This window comes from Schistocerca americana, chromosome X (assembly GCF_021461395.2).
Source record: "Schistocerca americana isolate TAMUIC-IGC-003095 chromosome X, iqSchAmer2.1, whole genome shotgun sequence".
NCBI lineage: Eukaryota > Metazoa > Arthropoda > Insecta > Orthoptera > Acrididae > Schistocerca > Schistocerca americana.
Genome location: NC_060130.1, coordinates 731308086 through 731314298, shown reverse-complemented (window position 1 = coordinate 731314298; position 6213 = coordinate 731308086).

Here is a 6213-nt window from a genome sequence, read left to right as displayed (position 1 = left end):
TTGTGTTTGGCATTCGTGTGAATCAAGGAAGTCGAGTGACTGTCAAAAAATGGACGAAAAAGAATTTCGTGTGGTGATTAAACATTACTTTATGACAGGCAAAACGACTCAGGAGACTAAAGAGAAGCTTGACAAACATTACGGTGACTTTGCACCTTAGATCAGAACAGTTTATAAGTGGTTTCAAAATTTTTGGAGTGGCCATATGGGCACAAGTGATGCTGAACGTTCTGGACGCCCTGTGGAGGTTACGACTCCAGAAATCATTGATAAAATCCATGATATGGTGATGGATGACAGAAGAGTTAAGGTGCCTGAGATTGCTACTGCTGTGGGCATCTCGAATGAACGGGCATGTAATATTTTGCATAAACATTTGGATATGAGAAAGCTATCCGCAAGATGAGTTCCGTGATTGCTCACGCTTGACCGAAAACGGAATCGTGTGAACTGTTGCAAGGATGGTTTGCAGCTGTTCAGGAAGAATCCGCAGGACTTTAAGCGTAGTTTCGTCATTGTGGATGAAACATGGATACATTACTATACTCGTGAGACCAAACAACATTCTAAACAATGGGTTACCAAGGGAGAATCTGCACCAAAAAAGGCGAAGACCATTCCTTCGGCCGGAAAGGTTAAGGCGACTGTCTTTTGGGGTTCGCAAGGGATAATCTTCATCAACTATCTGGAAAAGGGTAAAACTATTACACGTGCATATTATTCATCATTATTGGACCGTTTGAAAACCGAGCTGCAAGAAAAACTCCGTCAATTAGACCGCCAAAAAGTCCTTTTCCATCACGACAATGCACCAGTACACACCTCAGCAGTTGTGGTCGCAAAATTAATGGAAATATTATTCCAACTCGTTTCACATCCCCCCCATTCTGCAGACTTGGCTCCCTCAACCTACTAATTGTTCCCCAATTTGAAGAAATGGCTGTTGGGACAATGATTTCATTCAAACGAAGAGGTGATTGCAGCAACTAATAGTTATTTTGTAGACTCGGACAATTCGTATTGTTCGGTAGGGATCAACAAATTGGAACAGCGTTGGACGAAGTGTATAAGTCTAAAAGGAGGCTATGTCGAAAAATAAAAAAAGGTTTACCCCAAACACGTAAGAAGTTTTTATTTTTGCACAGACTTTTCAAGCGCCCCTTGTAAGCTCAGTGTGTCGGCTGTGAAACGTATGGAGTCTGTGACTCAGCGATGATGACCGTGCGGGATAGTGCAGAACCACGATTCATCGCTGAACAGTGTGGCACCATTCACCACCAGTCCAAGCTTCTCGGGCACGACGCCACTCCAAGCGCAGCCGTTTGTGTAGTAGTGTTAATGGCTGCCTATGGATGGCACACTAACCCCATGGTCCGGCTGCCGCTAGTCTTCGACCAGTGGTGTGGGAAGACTCAGACTGTTGAGGGGAGTCCATTACTTGTACTCGGATGTAGTCGCAGACGTGAAGTTGTTACGATGTGCTTGGTGCACACTATGGCTCTCCATCTTTGTGATGACCAGATAAGGATGACCAGAACATTGACTTTCAGTTCCCATGCTGTCTAACATCGGGCCATTGTCTAACCGAATGGCTCACAAATCTGGATATTGCACAATTTTACCACCCAGCCAAGTGGAGACACACAATGTGGCTGTCAAACTCTGTCAGATGATGATAACGCTGTCTGATAAGAGTACGCAGCATTTCCGTGTCCTTCACAGTAATCATTCAACATCTGACGCTGTTCACGCCGTTTGTGTACCCTGACGGACTTGCAAAAACATTAATGCTCTGTGGTGGTCGATCTTCTATCACTGAGCAAGGCAATTCTAACAATTTATTATACACCGTTGCCGACGACGTTCACATGTACGAAGTTACATTCGATCATGACTTCTAGGTGCTTGACTATTTTTGATAGGAAGTGTATATAAATTTGCCGCATTCATTTTTGTGTGCTGCTAGCGCGGATTTGTCATCTCCCTACCTTATGTAATACTCTGTAAACACTGATGACCCGACAGTACTAAGGGAACCAAAATGAAATGATGGATCGTTCTCTGCAAACTGAGTGAAGTGCATCGTATAAGATACTTCTCATTTTAGGACATGTTAGTGTTTCCTTCAATTCCATACTAATATCAGTAGTGTATCTATGTATGTTCTGCCTCACAGTTCAACTTTTAATCGATATTCGGTGCTGCTCCTGCAGTCCTGCTATCGCTGGAAGTGTTTGGAAATTCAAAAATCCAAATTTGAAGATTGCGGAAAATTCACTAATCCATAATGGCGCTGGCGGGAAATTCAAAAACCCAAGATGGCACTGTCAGGAAATTAAAAAATGTAAGGAGGCGGGAAATTAAAAAATTCAAAATAGTTACAAAAATTTCAAATATTCGAAAAATCCAATATGGCGATACTAGCTCAATTGTAATTTGTTCTCTCTCTCCCTCCCTCTCCTCCCCCAATCAGAATCTATTATTATACCGACCATTAAAACGAAATAGATAATCAGCCCAGTGTTTTAGCAGCCATTGAAATGAAACAGCCAATCACAATGTAGCCCCAGAGCAACTATCTTCGACAGGTTCAAAGTATCCGAAGAATCTAAACACTGAGTGCCGTATTTCAAAGTATTTATACAGGAAATTATGTAAAACGTGTGACCTGCAGTATTTCCACATCTAAAACATGTCAGCAATGGTTCAAATGGCTCTGAGCACTATGGGACTTAACATCTGCGGACATCAGTCCCCTAGATCTTAGAACTACTTAAACCTAACTAACCTAAGGACATCACACACATCCATGCCCGAGGCAGGATTCGAACCTGCGACCGTAGCGGTCGCGCGGTTCCAGACTGAAGTGCCTACAACCGCTCGGCCAATTCGGCCGGCGCATGTCAGCAAACCAAAAACACACACACACACACACACACACACACACACACACACACACACACACCTATCAAAATTGGTATCTAAAAATGGCTGTGGACTGTCAAATTAATTGCCCAAGTGATATTTCCACATTTTAATTGTTATAAACATGGCTAAAAATCATCGTCCTAAGTAGATAGCTGACATTTCCATTTTTAGGCCTACAGTTGGTATAAGGCACAACTAAATTGTTCTATGGTGCTTGCCAAGAGTCATAATGTGAATTTAACATCTAAAATGTCTGAAAAAGTATGTCATAAGCACAAAAGGCAATATTTATGTCAAATGTCACAATGTTAGCCCAATCTCTGCTTCAAAATAAAATTATTTCTCAAAATATGTAACATTTCGAGCACAACACGGACATGGACTTCTGTCGTAACGTAATATAGTTCTATAGTATTTTAAAAACATACACGTAGCTAAAGTATTTGCAGTACTGTTAAAACTTACAGGTTAAGATGCCCTGGCGACAACAGAAGTTCGATTATTGCATCACGCTTCAAAATGCACAATGTACGCTAAAATTAGATATTTCCGCAATTCAGTTTGTCATTGTTATATAACGGCCAGTCAAACGAAAACGAGAAAAATGGAAAAAGGTAAATTAACCTTTTATTATTTCAAAAGTGATCGCCATAACTGTTAAGACATTTATCCCACTGTGAGCTATGGCAGTCAGTGTCCTCATGGAAGTATGGTTGCGGCTGCCTACGGGAGCATGATTGTACCCAACCACACACCTCTTTGTCCTGAGCAAATCGATGGTCACAAATGTCTTTCTTCAGCGCTGCAAAAATATGAAAATTTCATGGGAAGAGATGTGGACTATATGGAGGATGTGCAAGGACTTCCCAGTGAAACTGCCGCAGCATACTTCTAACAACCTTAGCAACTTACCATCGTGTCTCAGTGCGATACAAGACTCGTCCGACGAAATAAATCCATTCCATTGCTCCATAGCCCAGGTTTTATTGTATCCGCATCACGTTTTCCAATTACGGGCATTTGCATCACTGATCAATGGTTTTGAAATTTTATGGAGCTCCCATAGTGTTGTTTTGGTGCCGAGAGGTTTCGCGAATACGACATTCAGTTCTGCAGTGACTTTTGAAGCTGTCAGTGAAAGTACTGCCTTTAGGAACAACAGCACAGTCTCTTAGCAAGGCATTTCAACCTGTACCTACTGTGCTGCATTTGAAACTGAAGTCACACTTAGAGAAATGAAGTGCTTGGATAAAAAATGATGAATTTAGTCTACTGGGCCGGATATTTACTAAGTTGCCAACTGAACTAAGAATGGATAAGATGATTACACAAGGAAACATTTTTTTGTGGTGACGTACTGTCGACTATGGCTGCCATAAGCTCCACCTTCCCAGAGGTTTTTGTTACTGGTATGGACAATCGCCTAAAACTATTTACTAGTAGCAGGCATTCTGACCATATTGATATGCTAAATGCATTCCGTGTTACCATGGATGAATTGTGAACTAGGCGAAAATGCCTTTGTCACCATAAGATGTCAATGCCAACGTTGTGAGATTTTTTATGTGTTTTGCTTTCTTTAATTCGTGGTGCAAATAACGAATTAAACTCGTCGGTTACCCTGTAAGTTATTTCAGTTACGCTAATAAGCCATCTGTGTTTTGCTAAGTATAGAGGGTCTTCAACTGAAAACAATGCAGCTGGAAAAAAAATTATGATTTCAAAAGTAATCGTCATAACTTAATACAGTTTCCAATTTCTGGCCAAGTTTACGTCCCAAGAGCTAGACATGGCGGGGTTCGGTGATGATTTGGGCAACCATACAGTGATACTTCAAATGGCTCTGAGCACTATGGGACTTAACATCTGAGGTCATCAGTCCCCTAGAACTTAGAACTACTTAAACCTATCCAACCTAAGGACATCACACACATCCATGCCCGAGGCAGGATTCTAACCTGCGACCGTAGCAGTCGCGCGGTTCCAGACTGTAGCGCCTAGAACCGCTCGGCCACCCCGGCCGGCTACAGTAGTATTCCACGGGCCCCATGCTTACTTTACAAGGTCTCATTACTGCCAAGGATTATGTGACTATTTTGACTGTTCAGGTCAATCCCCTGGTACTCCGTTTGTTTACCAATGATGATGCTGAGTTCCAAGACGATAGGGCCGCTGTTCACATACCTCGCATCCTCTTAGACTTGTTTTGTGAGCAAAAAAATGAATTGTCCCATCTCTCCTAGCCACCACACTCACCAGATCTCAATATTGAGCCCTTGCGGTCTACTTTGGAGAGAAGAGTACACGATCGATATCCACCTCCACTATTATGCCGGAAGAATGGTATAAGATTACCTTGAAAACCATACAGGAGCTGTCTTTATCCATTCCCATACGATGGGAAGCTGTATTGAATGCCAAAGGTATTAGGTACGGCATTGTGTTGCGGTTTAGGTGTTTCTATCTGTTTCACGTCCTAAATTTTTGCACTCAAGTATTTTTAGAGTTGACTGATTCCAATTTTGAGCTCATTATAAGTTAATGCATCATCCGCAATCATCTGAGGTTACTATGTATGTTTCAGAAGACAAGGCAGGGCAGCTGCGTCAGGCGAGATGACCTCCCCCGCGAAAGTAAAAATGCCAGCGAGAGCAACACGCAGCGGCGTCGTGGTCACAATCATGAGAACAAACTCTTTAAGGAGTGACCTCATGTGCTCTGCGTCAGATACCGACTGCGTGTGGGTGCCTCTGTGGGAAGTCGCTCGGCCACGCTCAAGGCAGCCTTTCCGCGGTATGTGTCCGTAAACGCTGCTGCGCCCAAAAGTAGCCGACGACGGTTTCTTCGTGTCATTTCGCTAAAATCAGCCAGTATTGCTACGCTCAAGTACCTTCTTCATGCAAACTAAACTTGGATTTCGAAGACACCCATTATGTGAAATTCTTCCTTTACGTGTCCTATCTACAGCGCTTTGGACAGAGGAAACTAGATTGATTCGCGCTTTGTAGACATAAGAACAGTTTTTATTCAGTACCAGATCTTCGTCTTCTAAAGAACATACGTTCATATGGGGTGTCTAACCAGGTTCGAGATTGGATCGCAAATTTCCTGGCAATACGAAGGACGTGGTGTGCCCCAAGGTAGTATAATAGATTACATTGTTCGGCTTTTTTTTTCATGTCTGTCGCCACAATCACAAACTGATTGAAATACAATTCCATTTCCCATCCTGACTGTTTACAGTCATTGTCATTTATCTCAAAATCAGTTGATTTCTGCTTTATG